Below are 20991 nucleotides of genomic sequence, written 5' to 3' on the forward strand. Positions count from 1 at the left end.
GAATTTTAGTTTTACATATTTATTTCTGGACTGCAAAGTCTGTTTGAACTGCAAGATCGGCAGTTCAAGCTCACCAGCCGCTTCTCAGAACCACTATATAGTGTTCGTTATGGGTCAGAACCTACTCGACCGCACTTAACAACAGCAGCAGCAACAATTTGTTTTTAAACATTACAAAAATGGTCATCATTGATTCCTACTGTCACTCTTTAGTTATATTTGTATATATATTTTAGTTGTTACTTTGTCCACAGTTATTCTTGGATCCTGTCTTTCTTTTTGAAAGGCTCACTTTCCTTGTTGTTGAATAACATTATGTTTTAGTGAAGGTAGTACTCGTTTTCTGAATGTCTTTAGTTTGTACTGTATCTTAAATAATAATTTATCTACATATTTTCACTTGGCTTTTTGAATATATAATTCAATTATATTTTTGAGTGTTCTGTTTACTTAAGAGAAATCTGCTATCAATCCATTTTTCATCTCTTTGTAGGTAATTTGTTTTTCCCTCTGGAGTTTTGTGTGTGTGTGTGTGAATTGAGTGAAAGTTTATAGGGCAGATCATCAGTTTTTACATTCAACAAGTCATATACTTTGTTTCATTACAATGATTATAATTCCCTCCATGTCCCATCAGTTAACAGTATTTCTCTCTATTAATTTTAGCTCTTTAAAAAAAAAAACACACACATAGGCATATATAATAATTTACACCACCAAAAGGCACATTCTGCAAATCTGCCTCCTGGCCACCAGCTCTCAGTCCCTCTCTCTCCATGAATCTGGAGTCCTCAGCTGCTCCCTCTCTCCATGTCCCCATCTCTGCCTTGTTCCGCATTCCACTTGTACTCTTCTCCCTTGCTGGTCTTAGGGTCCTCTGTTTCTGGACTGTAAGATTCACTACTTCCTCATTTTTGTTACAGTTGCAATTAGTCATGATAACAATTACTCACAATTATTGAATCATAAGAATCTTATCCCTATCTTTTTTACCAGATCCATGTAGACAATATGAAAACTCTTCAGTGGGGGAATTCTATCTTTCCCCACACACTCGTAAATTCCCTCTTGAAACCTTGTAAGCCAGTCACTTCGTGCCTTTCTTACCTCCTCATTTTAGGTAGCCAGTGTCTACGTTGCCCGTCCCTATCTACCCTGACACTTAATGTGAAGACTCCTTCACTCTGTTGGTGTTTTGAGCTACTACCTCTATGAGTTTAAAGAGCTCTGGTGGCATAGTGGTTACAAATTGTGCTGCGAGCCTCAAGGTTCACCCAATTAATGTCTGGAGGCACACTACTCTCAAGCAAGCCTCCTGCCCAAAGTCACTAAGCTTCATATGTATGCTCCGTGTACTGGGAAGCCCACCACTCTGTTGTCTTCTTTAGCTCTTCGTTCTGCTGTTGTTGCTGCTGCTCTGCCTCTCCTCTGCTACTCCTCTGGTGTCATGGTTTATTCTTTCAATAATAAGTACTGTTCATTTTTTAAAAATATTGGTACCTATTTTCTTTAATTATTATCAATATAATGGAATTTTATACTACATGAAGTGAGAAAACTTGCATGCTGGTCGTTCATTTCTTTCCTCCTATTGTTGTTGTTGGATCAACTATCAACACTCATGGAAGCAGCAGTCAAGAAATCAGACAACATATTGCATTAAGCAAATCTACTGCACAAGACCATTTTCAAATTTTGAAGAGCAAAGATGTCAGCTTGAAGACTAAGGTGCGCCTGACCGAAGCCACGGTATTTTCAATAACCTCATATACATGCAAAAGCTGGACAGTGAATAAAGAAGACAGTGAATAGAAGAATTGATGCTTTTGAGTTATGGTGTTGGAGGAGAACATTGAAAGTACCATGGACTGCCAAAAGAACAAACAGATCTGTGTTGGAAGAAGTGCAGCCCGAGTGCTCCTTGGAGGCCAGGATGGCCAAACTTCGTCTCTCATACTTCGAACATATTGTCAGGAGGGGCCAGTCGCTGGAGGACAATATCATGTTTGGTAAGGTGGAGGGTCAGAGGAAAAAAAAGGAAGACCACCCAGCGAGATGGATTGGCCAAGTAGCAGCATCTATGGACTCATGCATGGCAACAATAGTGAGGTTGGCCTCGGATCACGCAGTGTTTCATTCTGCTGATGATGGCACCTAAGAACAAGTGGTCACCTAACACTTGTGGTCAAGTCAGTACCAACTCATAGGATCCTTGTGCACAACAGAAAGAAGCACTGATCGATCCTATGCCAACCAATTGTTGCTACGCTTGAGCCCATTGATGCTTTTGCTACTGGGTCCATCCATCTCATTAGGGGTTTTCGTTTTTCACTGACTCTCCACTTTACAAAGCATGATGTATTTCTCTAAGGATTAGTAACTCTGGATAATATGTTCAAAGTATGAGAAACAAAGTCTGGCCATCCTGGCTTCTAGGGAACATTCTGGCCTTAGTTCTTCCAAAACAGATTTGTTTGTTCTTTTGGCATCCATGGTACTTTTAATAATTGCCTCCAACACCATAATTCAAATGCATAAATTCTTCTATGGTGGTGGTGGTGGTGGTGTGCCATGAAGTCAGTTCTGGCTCTTAACGACCCTGCATAGGGTTTCCAAGGCTGTAAATCTTTATGGGAGCAGAAAGCTTCATCTTTCTCCTGCAGAACTACTGGTAGTTTCAAACAGCTGACCTTGAAGTTAGCAGCCTGACTTATAACCACTGTGCTACCAGAGTTCCTTACTTCTTCTATGTCTTCTTTATTCATTGTCCAGCTTTCATATGCACATGAGGTTATTGAAAACCCTGTGGCTTGGGGGAGGCACACCTTATTCCTCAAACTGACATCTTTGCTCTTGAACACTTTAAAGAGGTCTTGTGCAGCAGATTTGCCTAATGCAATATGTCATTTCACTTCTTGATCATTGCTTCCATAAGTGTTGATGGTTGATATGAGCAAAGTGAAGTATTTCACAACTTTAATCTTTTCGCCATTTATCTTGATGTTATTTATTGGCCCAGTGGCAAGGATCTTTGTTTTCCTGTACATTGAACCCATACCGAAAGCTGTAGTGTTTGATCTTCATCACCACACATCTGTCACTTTGTCATACTGTGGTGGCTTGCGTGTTGCTGTGATTATGGAAGCTATGCAACCAGCATTTTAAATAAGAGCAGGGTCACCTATGTGGACAGGTTTCAGCTGAACTTCCAGACTAAGACAGACTAGGAAGGAGAGGTGGATTACTTCTGAATATTTAGTCACTGAAAACCTTTTGAATAACAGTGGAGCACTGTCAGATAGCAGAAGAATATTGAATACTGAAACATGCTGAAGAGCATCAGAATATTATCTTTCCTTCTATTACTCCCTATTTCTCTGTACTTTCTGAGGCAGGAGGGTGGTTATAATATATGACTGTAGTTATAAATTACTAATTTTTTATGATAATAGTAGGATCTAAGCCATTTATTGTCTGGAGTAGTTTTTAGCTCATTGTAGATGCTTACTAAACATTTGTTGAATATACAATGAATGGACCGGTTTTGTGTGCACATGCATGCACCCACAGAGAAAGAAAATATACTTGAGAATTCTTTGGAGTCTCCCTTTGCCACTGGATGACCCACTTATTCATGTAAACCTTAGATTTTGTAAACTATCGAAGCTCTATATGATTTACTAAATACTCTTTCTGTGAATTCTTTTGTTAAGCAAACATGGGGTCTGTGAACCAACCCTTTGCAATCAATGAGCCTTTATCCAAGTTAGTCCCACTCATAGCTATTTCCATGTTTGCCCCTTCTGCCCTACTCCATCCCCACAGATAATAAATATATTTGGCAATTTCCATTCTCACATCAGTGACTACTGTTAAGTTTTCATTTGATATACTGAGATTCTTGAATATGAAGTAGTGATTAAATAGAAATAATTGATTCATATTCAATTGCTAATAGCCCATATTCTTTCCAGAACAGTTCATGTTATTTACTCTATTAAATAGAGGCATTTTGAAGTAGGTTCTATTGTTTTATATTTTAGGTATATCTCTTAAAATCCTGGGCTATAGTCGAAGCAAATTGTTTATAAAAATTTGCTGGGAAATTGGGTTTTTCATGGAATACCACTAGACATTACAAAGAAGCCTATTGATAATTTATAATATGCTACATTAGCCATACTGTACTTTTATTGTAACAAACAGATTCAATAAGATAATGCAGATTAGCAAGAAAAAAGTCAACTGGTATAATTGGGTTCATTTGCTGATGTGCAAATTTTATGGAATTTTTAATGACATTTGATTGATTAGTAAGTATATTCTATTTCTGTTTATAAGAACACTCAAGTCTTCTGTGTGCAATGATTTTAACAATTTTTTGGTCTATAACAACAGATTATAGACAAAATTAAACTTTCTACCTATGTCCATTTTTTAAATTGTAAAAATTATTTTTTTAATTATCTATTTAAAAGGTAAGGAGCTCTGGTAGCGTAGTGGTTATGAATCGGGCTGCGAACCTTAAGGTCAGCGGTTCGAAACTACCAGCTGCTCCGCGGGAGAAAGATGAGGCTTTCTACTCCCGTAAGGATTTACACCCTCGGAAACCCTGTACAGGGTCGCTATGGGTCGGAACCGACTCGACGGCACTTAACAACAACAACAATTTAAAAGGTACTAAACTGGGAATGAAAGGAGCTCTGATAGTGTAGTGGTTACCAATCAGGCTGCTAACCTCAAAGTCAGCAGTTCAAAACCACCAGCTGTTCCATGAGAGAATGATGAGACTTTCTGCTTCTATAAAGATTGGAAACCCTATGCAGAGTCATTATGAGTCAGAACCGACTCTACGGCACATAACCACCACCACCACCAAACTGGGAATCAGGATTTGGTTTTCATTTTAAAACCAAATTTGGTTTTCATTATGAGTTCTGTTATTTTAGTAATTCTAATACTTTGGGCAATTCATTTAATTCTTTGAGCCGGTTTTCTCATTTACAAATGTTAAGAGTGGGGGTTGATAACTCTGTGAAGTCCTTTCCAGTTCTTATGTCCTAGTGTTCTGCATTGTCTGCCATATATATATTCAAATAAAAATATAACAGCATTTGGATTTTATTCATCAATAGCATAAATAACAACAAAATTCAAAAGGCAATATACAAGAATGGGATTGATTTTCCCTTGCATAAAGCCAATAGATAAATAACTGGCTAGGACCTACTGTAGGTACTCGGTCAAACTTAAATAGAATAATATGGAAGGTAGTCCCAGCAGATGTGATGATGCCATAGGTCAGGGAGGTAAGTAGAGCCAGACTATGGTGATGAAATAAGAGATAAGATGGAAGTAAAACATACAAAGAAACTAAGATACGTATTTGTTCAAAACGAACAATTAAAAGCAATCTAAATCTAAAATATGAGGAAATATTGTAACTCACTGACACTCAAAGACATAATTTATAAAAATAATCACTTTCAATGCTGGTAACTGTGCAGTTGTACTGGCATTCATTTGATATGGTAGAGGTATAACAAACTTCAGAAGATCATCAGGCATTTTATCATTAAGAACCTTACTTTAAAAAGGCCAGCTGAAACAAGTGAGTAAATGCTTGATTACTAGCCAAAAGTGTGGTGGTTCAAGCCCACACAGAGGCACGCACACAAGATAGGTCTGACAATCTGCTTCTGAAAGAACACAGTTTTTAAAACCCTATGGAACAGTTTTACTCTATATGTGGGGCATACATGGGGTCACCATAAGTTGGAATTCACTTGATAGCAACTAGCATCATCAAGACCCTTTCTTTAATTTCACACCTAGAAATGAATCTGTATTTAACACCATCTTAATCTGCAGGAAATTGAAATAAGACAAAGTTTTATGTGTAAGGATGGTCATCACAATGTTATTCACGAAAATGACAGAACAGAAAAATTATTCAAATTAGAATATTTAAAATGTAGACATCTGTAATTGTGCATATATTTATAAATTATAATTAAAGATACTGTAAAGGATATTCTTTTTGAAAAAAACTTTATTGTGAATTGAGTGAAATTTTATAGACAAGATCGGATCTTTTACATCCAACAAATCATACACTTTGTTTCATCTCAATGATTGCAATCCCCTCCATGCAATGACTGTTACCCCACTTTCTCCCTGTGGTTCCTATTTCCATTCCATCCTCAACTTTGTCATTAGGAAAATGTTGCCATTTTGATCTTCAGTGATTTACCATTCCATGGTGAGCATACCTTACTAGTGTGTTGTTCCGCTATAAACCTATTTACTACTTGGTTGAAAATTGCACCAGGAAGGAGAGTTCCATTCTTGACCTGAAGGGTGGTTGAGGGCCATAGCCTCGGGCTCATCCAATCTCTTTCTGATCAGAAAGCTCAGTCTTTCATAATTTTGAGTTTTGTTCCACATGTTCTCCCACTCTATCTGTGACCTTCTAATGTGATCCCTTTCAGAGCAGTGGGTAGTAGCAGCAGGGCACCATCTAGTTCTTCCTGTCTCAGAATCATGATGACCGATGTTCATCTGCTCCATTGGCCCATTGGAAAAGTTGAATCCAGGAATCTTCAATTCTCATCCCTCCTCGTTCTTTTGCTCCTGAAATAATTGCTCCTTTCATGGCTGGCTGCTTATGAGATTTTAAGATCCCAGTCCCTACAGCCTCAGAAACCCTGTACAGGGTTGCTATGAGTTGGAACCGACTGCACAGCATATAACCACCACCACCACCAGTCCTTATCCATCGAAGTAGGATGTAGAACATTGTCTTTGTGAACTATGTTATACCAATTGACTATGGTGTCCCCTAAGACAATGGACCTGAGCCCTCTAGGGCCAGCAACTCACTGCCTTAAGATGTTTGATAATATGTAAGAAGTTTTCATCTTTTTGTTTCCTGTATGTGTTACCACATTTTTAGGTGTGTTTGCAGCAAAGATAAATATCCTCTTTCAAACACATGTGTTTGTGGGTATTCTCACACTTTTCCTCCTGTGCCTGTTCAGCCTGTGAATCTGTCCATGTAGATTCTGTCGTTCCAGGGTTGTGTATATAACCCTGTTATCTTTTTGCTATTATGAATAGTGCTGCAGTGAATATTGTTGTTGTTGTTAAGTGCCGTTGAGTCGGTTCCGACCCATAGCGACCCTGAACAGTGTTTCGGAGGCTGTAAATCTACTCATGTAATGGCTATTATTTCTTGGGGATAAGGAGTCCTGGTGTGGTGCTGTAGGATAAGCACTGAACTTCTAATTGCAAGATTGGCAGTGCAAACCCACAAGTCTCTTCTGGGAAACCCTATGCAGCGTTGCTATGAGTTGGAACTGACTTGATGGCACACAGCAAGAACAATGATGTGGTTCTTTGATAAAACAAAGATAAAGTTTTATATATATATATAATTATATTAATGTTTGTTTTTCTGATATTGACCCATCCTTGCATCCCTGGTATAAATCCCACTTGGTCTGATGTAATTTTTTTTGGTTAGGTTATTGAATTTTATTGACTGGAATTTTGTTCAGATTTTGTTTTTGGTTTTTTTTGTCTACGTTCATGAGGACTATTGGTCTGCAATTTTTTTTTTAAATGTTTTATTGTGAATTATATGATAGTTTGCATGGGAGAACATTAGCTTTACATTCATCCTATTGTGTATCGTTGCATTGCCATGGTTACAATCCCCTCCATGCATCATCAACCAACCAAAAGGTATACACTACAAGCCTGCCCCTGTTCGTCAGCACACAGCCCCTCTCCCTCTCTGTGTCTAAGGTCCCCAGCTGCTCCATCTCTCCACTTTATCGTCTCTGCCTCCATCTCAGTCATCACTGTTTCTCTCACTCCCTTCCTTTTGCTACAAAATGTCTACTTTTACATTTCCAACCCTCATAGTCAGTACTAATAACAATTATTCACTATTGTATCACATGATTGATTTCCCCATCTCCTTTCATCAGTCCTGCCCAGACAGATTCTACTCAGTGGCAATTCTACCTTCCTCCGTGCCCTCTGGATCTAGACTCCCTCTTGAAAGCTTGTAAGCCAGTCACTTCTTATAATTTTCTTTTGTAGTGATATTTTTGCCTTATTTCTGGTATGAAGGTTATGCTTGCTTAATAACATGTTCAGGACTTTTCCGTACTTTTCTATGTTCTGGAATAGCTTGAGTAGAATTGGTATCAGCTCTCCATAACCACCGTCTCAGAATGTTTGGCAGAATTCGCCAGTAAGGCTATTTGGGGATCTATCCTGTTTGGGGTTCGTTCAGTCTCTTGAATGTCAGTTTCTCATGTTTAATGATGTTACAGGAGCTGTCTTCCAACATCTCTTTGACTGTCTTTTCTGTGCTTTTCTTTGTTTCTAACGTTCTTGAATTTCAGTCACCCATAAGCTATTTCTCTTCATGTTGTCCCATATGAATCTTAGGCTTTCTTCAAATTTTTTCATTCTTTTTTCTGATTGTTCTTCTATCTTACCAGTACTGAGAGTTTTTATCTTCAAGCACAATAATTTAGGTTTCTGTTGATTCTAATCTATATTTTTGCCCTTTCATTGTATTGTCCATTTCTGACATTCTAGTGTTAATGTTGATTTCCATTTGTAGATTTTTTTATTGTCTCAAATCCTTTGTTTGTTCTTCTTTGTTTTTCTCTACCTTTCTGTCAATTATTTGAAGGTACCCGAATATCATTCTCTTCAGGTATTTCCAATGCCTTCTTTTCCCTCAAAAATCTAGCTTTGCCTCTTGGCCACTTGTTTTAGGCACTCCATCTTGTTTCATCATGTGACCAGAAATTGTCTTTTGCTTCTGAGACATTGTGATGTATTGTATTTGTATTAAGTTGATGATTACATTGGTGTATTCATAGGTACTTACCAACTGTCTCCTGTTGGATGTCATCAAGGGATGAGTTTGTTCTCTGTTCACTGTTCATGCAGCCCAGTGTAGGATGAGTTTGGCTCATGTTGGTTGTTGTCATTTATCTGGTGCAGAGCAGCTAGTATTAACTCTTGCCTGGTGAGTGTGGCAGTAGAGGACACGGTTGTGACTGAGTTGTTTGGGTATGATTTCAGTCCCCTGTTGGGTAAGACATGAGGAGAAAATACATACACAAGAAATAAAGAAAACAACAGCAAAAATTAAAATTAAAATCAGGCAACAACTAGAAAAGAATACAAACACCAAAAAGAGAAGGGGGAGAAGAAAATAAGAAAAAAATTAAAAAGAAAATGAAAACAAAGGAAAAGAACTAAGGACAGTTAAGGGAAGGAATGAAGAAAAGGGAAAGAGACCAAAGAGTAGCAAACAAAAACAAGGAGAGAAAAATAAAGAAAAAAGCAGCAGCAATTGGGTAAGAGAAACAGGGGGGGAAAAGAATTAAAAATGAAAGTGGCAATAAAAAGGATAGAAAGCAAGCAAGAGTAAAGAGCGGAGTTGTTGTTGTTGTTGTTGTTAAGTGCCATAAAGTCAGTTCTGACCCATAATGACCCTGTATAGGGTTTCTGAGGAGCGGCTGGTGAGTTTGAACTGCCAACCTTGCAGTTCAGATGATTTTGTTATCCATTGCATTAACCGACAATGCCACACCAGGACTCCCAAAGACCATAAGAAGGGGAAAACAAAAACAAAAATGAAAGGGAAATAAACAAACAAACAAACAAAACAGGGCAGATGCTAAACTAGACCCAGAGGAGAAAATTCTGGGGTCTTCTGCCAGCCAAGGACCTCACGTCATGGCTGGGCCAGGGATGAGATGGTAACAGTCTCAATCCTAGATGTTCTTATAAGGCTAGGTATTTTTTGTTATGGGCAACCAAATCCAGAAATAGTTCATGCAAATTGAAAAGCAGCTGAGGAATCATACCATCATAGAGGGCAGCTTAGGGAGACAGGTCCTGCTAGTCCAGGGCTGGCCAGAATCAGCTCAGCAGTTCTGAAGTAGGCCACACCTAATTCTAGGTGTTGGGTTTGATGCTGCTAGCTCCCTACTCCCTCTATTGTGACTCCAGTTGCCTAGAAAGTAGGTGCGTCACTGGGAGTATACATGGGGGTGGGAGCATGCCTCTGCTCACCAATGTGATGTGAGGTACAAGGAAAGATTTTGCACCTTTCTATCCTCCAATAAGTGGGATACCTTTGCTTTGCCTACCACTCTCTTGCCTTCAGAGCCAATGGGGAAAGCTCAAGATGGCCGTGCTACACCTGGCCTGCTGTCTCCTTCCCCAGATCACCAGTCTCCTTCCCCATCTCATGGCCCAATTCATCTGTTCATTTTCTTCTTCTAATTAGGACTAATCCAGGGCTGGCCAGAGCCAGCTCTGCAAGTTAGTAGCAGGCCTTGTCTGAATCCAGACACTGGACTTGATGCAGATAGCTCCCCATTTGCTTTGATGGTCCTCACAATTGTGGTGCTCACCTCTGTGTGGCCTCGTCTGCCAAGAGATTTTGAGGGAATAAAAAATAATCACACCTTTATCTCCTTGAGCTACTGGTATATTTCTGCAATGCCAATATGCTGTCTTGTCTTAGAAGCTGATCACAAAGGTTTAAGGTGGCCACTCTGTGTCTGGTCAGCCTGCACACGTCACCAATCTGTCTCCTTTATTTGCTATGTGTGTTCAGCTTCCTCAACTAGTAAGCATTCAGTCAACTTCCTCAACTAGTAAGCATTTAGTCAAGTTCTCTATCCCTTCATCTGAGCTCAGGGTCCCAGGACTATCATCTACATCTGTTTTGTTTGGTTTTCTTTATATTTTTTGTGGAGGGTTTGTATAGCCTTACTATCTAGTCCGCCATCTTGCCACCTCCCACTTTAAAAAATGTTCTTATGAGGGAATGCTAATAAAACAATATAATTGAAAATTCCACATTGCAAACAAATAATTTCATATACTTAACAACCCATATTAGAAAACTGAAAATATGTGGTTACAATGGAAGGAAAAAGTAGTTATCTCTGTATGGTGGAATTAAAATTATATTTATTTATTCTTTTGCCTGAATTTTCTAAATGCTCTAAAAATAACATGTATTATTCTAATGATTAGAAAAATACACATTTTAAGCAATCAGCAAATCTAATTAATGTATCCCAAATTTGATAATGTGGCACTGTGGGTTAATGCACCAGACTGCAAAGCCATTTGAACTGCAAGGTCAGTGGTTCAAGCTTACCAGCTGCTCCTTGGAAACCCTGAACAGTGTCACTATGGGTTGGAACCGACTCGACGGCACTTCACGACAACAAATTTGATGATAATTCAATTTAAGAATCTGCTATGTGCTATATCTTAAAGGAATTGAAATGTTTTGCTTTTCAAACTTATCAAGCGTCTGAGATAGCTGGGGCATAAATTTTCATATTCCCTAACCTGAATAGCATCTTACTATTTCCATTGCCCAGTTTTTTCTCAGAGTCTCCCTGTTCCATTTTGGATCCTTGTATGTTTGTCTTAGGTCATCAGCCTGACTTTGACATTCCAGAACCTAATTTTTTTTCATCCATCAGTCAGTTCTGACATTAATATGCTCAAACTGTATTTATATATATATGAAATCATCTCTTATCTCAAGGAAGGAAACTGAGGTCACTCTATATGTTTTCAGTTGTTTTTAACTTCTACATGTTTTTTATTGTAAATAGTTGTAATCTAATAATACCCTTTTGAGTAATTGAAACAGAAGAAAATGAAGTAAAGGACAAAGTCAATATGTCACTATAGAGTCACTTTTATTGGGTAGGATAAAATACTGCTGATAAAATTTATTAGGCACCCATCTCAAGAATAGAATCTCAGCTGTGCTATATAAGAATGAATAAACACAATAACTTATTTGGCCCAGTACCCAGAAATTTATCAAAAGGAAAAAAAAAAAAAAAATGGATACCAGAAAGAATAAACCAGAAAGTTTTATCCGCTCAAAATATACAAGTAACTTAAGTCTTCCCCCTTTTTAACAAAGCTGTATAAATGAAAATTCAATCTTCTTAAAAAATCTAAATTCCTTACACTAGCCAATGGCAAAGTGCTAGGGTAACTAAAAATTTCCAGACCTCACCCTCTTTTTCTTCTTTTGCCAGGGGAATGAACCACTCGCTCTCCCTCAGGCCTCTACTGACTATTAACCCCGAACCATTTGTACACTAGTTCATCTCTTTTTCAGAACTGTTAAGTCCAGTGAAGGCAGAGGCTGAATCTTATTTATCTTTGTTACCTCAGGTTCTGGCAAAGCATGTGCATGATTGTCGACTGGATTAGCAGCTTAGTTTAGATGAATTTAGTGTCTATAAAATGGTCTAAGGAAAAAGTTACTTGGATACAAACACTCACACCCTGTTTATTATTATATAACCCAATCATACTAGTATTTAGGGAAGTTCTTTAACCATGACACTATTGCCAAATAGTGAACCTCTTTGAGAATAGAGATCGTTGGAGAATATTTTTTTTCTATAAGGCTAAGAGTTAAAGTAGTGGCGTTCTTAAGAGATCTTTCAATTACAAGTGTGGTGTCATGAGAAGTTACTAAATCTCTCTGAATCTCAATTTCCTCATCTGAAATATGGGAAGAATAGTAATGTTTATCTCATAGTTCTTGCTGTGGACATTGGATGAAATCTTGCATATCAAACTGCATTATGTCTGGATAAACTCTTGGGCTCTTCATACTAGTGTGAAGGCCTTATGGTAGATCTTTGTACTTGCATATGTATCTTAAGAATTCAGACAAGGTATGAGAACAAGGCTTTCACTGGATATTGAATTGGAGCTCTTAACTACAAAGCTAGTACTTTATAGGCTTTCATGAAATAAGAATTATTTGGGAAACTTGTTTAAAATGTAGATCTTTGCGTTCCACCTCAAGAGATATTAATTTAGTTGATAGTTGATTTGTTTTGAGCCGAGACCCTGAAATCTGTATCACTAACATGCTTCCCATAGAGTTTCATTCATCTGGCCCCAGACCAACCTCTGAGTAAACCTGGCATCTTGACTACATCTCAGCTTTCATCAAGGATTATCTCCAGCCCCTCTGGTATCAATCCCCAGAACTCATCCTGCTAAAGGCCTATATGGCTTTACTGCCAGTTTTGCTGCCCCAGACCCCATGTTCCACCCCACTGGAGACAGAAGAGAAGAATAGGAAAGAAGGGGTCAGTTGGGAAAATCCTCCGTTGTTGCAATAAATTATCTGCTATCTTGTATGGTTGAAGCTGATGATCTTTGCATTAGTCCAAAGTGAGTTGAGCTGAAACCTTAGAACGATGGGTTGAACCTATAACTGTAGATGGCAGAGTATAGTGAAGTTTATTTCCTGTTTTTCCTGAAATTGCTATCTATAGAACTTAGATGAATAAGCACAATTGAAGTGTAAAGTGTTAAATGCATGCTTCAATTTAGTCAATGCATTTGCACATTGAAGTAATTAGGATGTATTTAAAAACATTCTGCTTGCAATACTTTGTTCTCCATTTCTTACAAATCAAATTAGTGAGGGGTAGATTTGATTTTGACATCATTTTGAAAATATTTTCTTTTTCTTTTTTTAATTTCCTTAGTATTACATTTTTACAAAGTTCAAAACACAACCAACTGTGACTAAATTCATAAAAACAAAACAAAAAGTCCAAAGTACAAGAAAATGAAAAACAGCACAGAGCAATATGCAATAGAACAACATAAATCATACTTCACAAATATAGTTGTAATAACACACCTTATCCATGTCTGATCAATTAATAACAAATACTTATTCATATGGCAAATAACTCAGTCTTTTACTTTGATTGAGAGCCTCAAATTTAATTTATTACTTTCAGTCCAAATAAAAATGAAAAGGCAGCCAGATCTACTTAGAAAAATCTTAACCATCTCCTGTTTCCATTGCACTATATGTAATGCAGCGAGTGAAAGTGAAGGAAGAGTATGAAGGGTTCTTTCCTTGCTTGCTAATAAAGCATTCAAGCATTTATTTTTAAAATAAAGTTAGATTTGGCAGAACCAAGAAACGATTATGGAGCTATGTAGCAAAGACAAAGACCTGACTTTAAACCCCAACTTGGCACACTACTTGTATTTGCTCTGACAATTTCTTAATGTCCCCAGGCCTCAGTTTTTACATCTGTAAAGTGAGGGGGGTGGGGTGGTTCAGTGATAATGTCCCCACCTTCCATGCAAGAGTCCTGATTTCCATTTCTGGCCTGAGCACCTCATACATAGCCCCCCACTCATCTAGCATTGGAAACCTGAGTGTTTAGCAGAGCTTGCATACTCAGACAGACTAGCAAGAAATACTTGGTGATCAGCCAGTGAGACCTCTAAATCCAATCTGCAATGATCATGAGATGCCAGATTAGGCAGCAGCAACAACAACAAAGGGAGGATAATAGTATCTACATTGGAGAGTTGTTTTAAGCATGTATAATAATATATTCGAAGTGCTTGATATTTAACTTGTACTTGGTAAGTGGTAGCCATTATTATCAATCAGGAAGCAGTGTTTGGAAGGATCCAAATGCAAAAACTGTGGAGGAAAGAAAAAGACTAAGCAAAAATATTCTGCGATATCACTTACCAAGAAGGAGTCACAGATTTTATTCTAGGATTTAAAAAGATTCCTTTACAAAAGATTGTTTTACCTTTATAATCTTGCTTGCCAAATGCTTGCCCCTGTCACAGATCATTGTTATTAACTGCCACCAAGTAGCTGTAAATTCATAGTGATCCATGTACAACATGATAAGACTATCGTGGTCCTTCAACTTTTCATTGTCTGAGTTTCAGAAGTAGATTGCCAGGTCTTAATTCCTAGTTTATCTTTGTCCAGAAGCTCTGGTGGAACCTGTTCAGCATAGTAGCAATATAAAAGTCTTCACTTTCAGACAAGTGATGGCTGCACTTGAGTTTCATTGGCTGGAAATTGAACCCAGGACCTCAAAATACCCTTTATACTATTGAAGTACATATTTGAATTAGTACAATTTGTGAATGCAAATTATTATGTTCTTCTTTGAAGCGATATAATACTTTGAAATGTGGTTATATAAGCCTAATTCCGCTTACTTTTTTCTATGCCACTTTTATAGTTCTAAAAGTATGTGTTTAGGCTTTTGCATTGAAGTGACTTGAGGGTAGAAAGGATAGGTAAGTATAGTAGAATCCTTGTGCTTCTTGGAAGCAGAGATGAACCCTGTCTGCAGTGACTAGTTCTTTCACATATAGAAAGTGCTCCTTAAGTGTTTGTTGAATTAAGGAAATGAGGAAAAAATAAGACTAAGGAAATGTCTTTATAGTGCAAAGGAGACAGCTCAAAAGTAGTATACGAGCTGTGCATGCAAAAGCTTATAATTATTCTTACTGTATTAAGTCAGTAAGACAACAACTTAAAACTTACCTGTGAGCATCAATACCCCTTTAGTCAGGAGGGCTACATGTGGCATGACAGCCATCTTTATTCAGAGTTGGAAGAGGCAACTAAACAAGGAGAGCTGACTGACCTTCAGTCAGAGAGACTTAGAATGTCAGAACTAGGAGGAAAGCTGAATATTTTCTGATCCAAGGAGTTTACTTCTCAGTGGAAGAAGCTGATTGTCTTTCCCAAACATCTCGTGACAAAGTTTGTTGGTACCCAAACTTGGATTTCCTGATTCTACTCTGGTTCTTCTTACATTATACCATACTACTTTCTGTTCCTTAAACCCATAAAAAAATAAAAAAAATAAAAATGAAAGAAAGAAAAGAAAAATTGTTGTTGAGATTATTCTGACTCATAGTGACCCAACAGGACAGAGTAGAATGGCCTCATAGGGTTTCCCAGGCCGATGTCCACAATGACTTCTTTCTTTATGACTATAGGTGTAACAGAGCTTGTGGCAGTACCTCTGATTCAAATTGTTCCTCTACCTCTTACAGCATTTTCCATAGATCTTTAGACTACAAAAAAAGATCCTTCCTTGATTCTTAAAATCATTGCTTTCATCGAGAAAGAAACTACTTTAAATTATTATCAGCCATTGACTCATTCAAATTAGTTTCTTTGCAAGTGATTAATAGAGGAACTGGAGAAGAGAGAGAGCCATTCTATTTTGACCGGGGAGAATATGAAGGAAGAGTTCTGCCCTGAGGAGGGAAGTCAAGGCCAGGTGGGGCTGTGGCAGGGGAGTTCAGATCACCTTGGAAACCACCAAAGATTTGAATCTTAGAGAAGAGAGAGGCAAGACAATAAGAAGAGGTGAAAGAAATAGAATAAAAGGGAGGTAAGAAAGGCGAACATACTGAAGATACATGCAGTAATTCTGTCTTATGATTCATTATTTACTATTTGTAACATCTTCACTCTAGAAGATGAAGCTTTCTGCTACCATAAAGATTTGCAGGGTTTCTGTAAGTTGAAACCCACTACTGGAGGGCACATAAGAACAATGTCTTTGCTCAGTGGAGAAGCCTTTTGTGCAAGTCATTCATGTCCTGTTACAGTTTGTATTTCTTCTGTTAAGTAATGAATACAATTCCTGCAATCAAATATTAATGATATCCATGCAAGAAAAAAAGAACACACTTGGTAGGTAAATATCTTCCCTATCTACCTAAAGAATGGAGGAAGTGTTGATGGGCTGTTGATGGTGAGTTAAACTGGCATACCAGGAATTTTTATAAATGATTTTCCCATGCTCCATTGCATTTGTGGCTGAGACTTTAGTTGTATACCAGCTGTGCGTGCAAAATCTCATAATTATTCTTACTGTATTAAGCATTTTATAGCAATTTTAGCTCTAAAATGCTATGCAATACTTTTTATGCAAGTGTACCAGACATGTAAGCTGTTCCAATGAAAACATTTCCTTTCATTTAGACACGTGGTTTTAGTTTTCCAAACTTAGCTCTTTGCATTGATGGAAGAATCTTTATGACAGACGTCAGGTTTCTTCTTCCTCTTCTTCTTTTTAGGGGGAGGGGTGTTGTTGGATTTTCTCCCACATGCTTTATATCTTCAAGCAGCCTCAGTTCTCATCAGAAAAGGGGTGTTTTACTAATTGTAAGATAGTGATATCAGTAAATACTGCTGCAGAGCACTACGAGTTTCCTCACAACCTGTCCTAACGAGAAAGGCACTGGCAAGGAAGCCAGGGTTATCTCTGCAGCCCTCTGGGGTATAATGACAAGCAGTCACAAGGACTTGGATTTAACCTCTCTCCAGAATGCTGACACCTTTAACACTGCCACACATGCTGCTACGCCCTGCAGTGGCAAGTCTTGGGTCTGAGCCCAAAGCCTGGTGTGGAGTTTGAACCCTTGGCATTCTGGCCCAGGGCCAAGTGCTATCAATGGAACCCCACTGACACCTTTAGTTATTCTTCCTAGATTAGGATAGTAATTTACTTGTCTCTTTGATTTCAAGTGTCTGGTTTTGTTTCCAGATGCCTCCCAGCTCATCTGTATTCTAGGGGATTCAAAAGACTTTAACCTCATTGGTACATTCCTTTGTCAGTTCCATTTGGTGAACACAGGAGGGATAGAGCAAGACTAGAGAGCAGCGAGGAAGGGGGTTTTGTGTGTGTGATGTAGGGGGCATATGGGGAGGGCTTGGTGAGACTGCAGGAATAAATGAAAGGCATATTCACTTTCAGAATATCAGCTATTATACCAGAGCAAGTCGGGATGGAGTATAAGAGGTGATATGTAGGACAATGTAGTGAAAAGTGTCATTAGGTAGATTCATGAATAAAAGCCCTCTAACCAGTAGTAATCTCAAACTCCCCCAAACGATTATAATATATGAAAGAAATGGAGAGACCATAGAAATTTTATCCCAATACCAATAAGGTAACAGCACTTGGTTTTTAACATGCTATGATAGGAAAAGGCATTTATGCAGGGGTGTCATTGCATGTTTACAAGGGCCTGTCTAACACTGTTTATTGATTTTACTGCAATTTTTTTTCCCCAGGACCCTGTAGATAGATAATTGCTAGAAATGCCCATCGTTAGCACAGCAACGAGTGCAACCATCACACTAGGAAAAAGATACACATAGGACTCTGCGAGCAGGCACCAAATGGGGGAAACAGTCACACAATAACCCGTGCAGCTATAACTCCAGGCAAACAGACACACACCACTCTGTGTAGCCAATGCACTGAGAAAATACACACAGCCCCCTGTGCAGCCATCACACATCAGGAAAATACACACATGACACCCCTATGCAACCATCACACCAGGCAAAAGCACAGACATAAAATGCTAAGTCAATAGGAATGAACAGCTCATAAAAGCCTACTGGAATAGATCACATCACAGCCAGGTACATCTGTTCTCAGCACTAACCATTATCGTTAGCTTAAAATGCTCAAAATCACTGCGCATCCTCAGGTCTAGGGACAGATTATTCCAAGAAGATTCTGCTAAATAGATTTAGCAATGCAATGAAGGGGACCTCTACTACATTAAAGTGATGCATTTTGCATCTCAAAGGCTGTCAACTGTGTTTGGAGGGACTGTGTGATTGAAGAACAATGCCCTAGGATGGGATAGCAATTTTCTCTGGCCCTTCTAAATCTGACGGTGATTTGTACCCCACCTTGAGTTAAATGTGCAATCGAATGGGCAGCTCTCAGGTTGGGAGGTGACTAATGAAAGCAGAATTGGAAATACCTTTCATCTCGTGCTACAAAGTAAGCTACTACACCTGTTTTAAACTAGAAATCTCAGGTGGTGTGTCATAATATAGAGGTCTTAGTGAGGTCAGACTTCAAACCACCAACTTGAGATTAAATAAGTAGCAAACTGCTGTCCTCACTACATAGAGTTGTCTACCCAACTGGGGGTAATAAAGACACTACCAACCTATTCTTTTGCCCGTGCCTTCTCTTTATCCTCTTGCCTTGCTCTGTGATGTTATCCTAACAGTGTGACACAGGGGTTACAGCACTTTGAGGAAAACTCCGCATGCCCTTCTGAAGACTGGCCCCAAAGAACTGGTTAGAAAGAGTCTCTTTCATTTACAGTGGCGTTTTGTATTTCTACTGAGTGAGAGAAGTTTCAAGCTAGCTTGTCAAGAATGATTTACACCATAATTCTAGGAAAAAAAACAAATGTGAGTGACTGAGATTTTGAAAGGGAAGAGAAGTGGGGAAGTGCCAGACTAAATGAATCCTAAGTAAATAGGGTGGGTTTGGGGTTTTTGTTTTGTTGGTTTTTTTTTCCACCCTGGGGCCTTTTTTTTTTTTTCTTTTTTTTCTTCTTCCTTTTTTTTTTTCAATTTTATTTGTTTGCTTGTCTTTTTTGTCTTTGTTTTTGTGTTTTAACAAATAGAAAAAGTATGTAAAGACAGTCCCTGGGTTGTGAACATCTGACTTATAGGCAACTCCAACCAGCCCTTGAATATAATATAAATTTGCCCTCACTTGAAAAGATAGACCCAACCGCTACACATCATCACAACCATCTTCACTTGCTGCACATGCTACTTGTAAATAATTGAAAAGGCTTTGAGTCTTTTCTCATACTAACCCACCCACTGCCATCAAGTGAAGGCTGACCCAGAGCTACCCTCCATAGGGTTTTCTAGACTGTAAACCTTCACAGGAGCAGAAAGTCTCAACTTTCTCCCATGGACCTTTGGGTTTGAACAGCAGATCTTTCAGTTAACAGTCCAGTGCTTATCCTTCTTGCTCTAAAGTAGGTGTGGGTAAACTTTTTTTCTGCCAAAATTTATAACATCACTTGCAGGCTAAACAAAATCATCAACTTGAAAATTAGCCTCGTCAAGCATTTAATTAACTCACCCCTAATGTGATGGGAGTCCTGGTGTAGTGCTATAAAACTGGAATGCAAGGTCGGCTTAAACCATAAGATCGGCGGTTCAACCTCACTAGCCGCTCCTCGGAAACCATATACAGGGTGGCTATGAGTCGGAACTGACGTGATGGCACTTAACAACAACATGATAACTAGAACTGCGGTTGCCTTGGCAGGGCCAGACTAAATGATTTCACAGGCCCAAAGGAGCTCTGGTAGCGTAGTGGTTACGAGTTGGGCTGCTAACCTCAACAGAAACCACCGTAAGGACCAAAGGAGCTCTGGTAGCATCCGAGTCAGGCTGCTAACCTCAAGGTCAGCTGTTCAAAATTACCAGCCGTTCTGGGGAGAAAGATGAGGCTTTCTTCTCCTGTGAAGATTTACAGCCTCAGAAACCCTATGCAGTGTCACTGTGAGTCAGAACTGACTCCACGGCACATAACCAGCACCATAAGGCTCAAAGGCCAGATGTCCCCACCCCTGCACTAAAGTTAGGTTTAATAAGAACCATATGCACCTGTTCTGACTCACCTACAAATCTGACTTAAAACATGCACTTAGGAACTAATCTAGTTTGCAACCCAGAGATGGCCTGTATTATTAGTAATGTCTTCTCTCACCAGGGTGGAGTGATACAAAGGAAATGGAATCACTCCATTTGTTTCCATGTAAAAGTAGATATTCAGGAAAGGACAGGTGTTTCTCCTAAATTTGCATGACACCATCTTACTGAGAATGAGTGGTACTAGAAATGAGAATTAAGAATTCTGCTGCTTTTTTTTTTTTCCCAATTATGGCAAGAAAGGTTTGTTAGGGTGAGATAAGTCTTTTCCGTAAAACAATGCAGCACTGACATGAGGTAATTACATGGTGACTAGGACACACCGCATGGTATACTGGAGAAATTGCATGATACCTACGTGATAACTCTATAGTAACTCTAGTGATCACTACCGTATTATCTCCTGATAACTATATAATTAGTTCGTGTCATCAAAGCACCATAAACGTATGCCTGTTCCAGCTACTCTGGTAGAAAAATAAACTTTTTTTGCAAAAGGGAAAAAAAAGCTAATGAAGAAAGTTGCCAAGAACAGATATTTTGTAATCTGTGCTAAATCTCTGCTGGAAAACATGAACAGTAACGAAGCT

The 20991-nt window shown here is 38.6% G+C and overlaps 1 protein-coding gene and 1 pseudogene across 3 annotated transcripts in view; one reads left to right on the plus strand and one right to left on the minus strand.

The window, feature by feature from the left end:
* Nucleotides 1-9002, minus strand: part of LOC102812154 — a 40722-nt pseudogene extending 31720 nt beyond the window's left edge.
* Nucleotides 1-20991, plus strand: part of ZBTB20 (zinc finger and BTB domain containing 20) — a 601757-nt gene that overhangs the window by 262021 nt on the left and 318745 nt on the right. The gene's annotated exons all lie outside the window — the stretch shown is intronic.

The sequence above is a fragment of the Chrysochloris asiatica genome, unplaced genomic scaffold (genome assembly GCF_000296735.1).
Source record: "Chrysochloris asiatica unplaced genomic scaffold, ChrAsi1.0 scaffold00061, whole genome shotgun sequence".
In the NCBI taxonomy this organism is placed as follows: Eukaryota; Metazoa; Chordata; class Mammalia; order Afrosoricida; family Chrysochloridae; genus Chrysochloris; species Chrysochloris asiatica.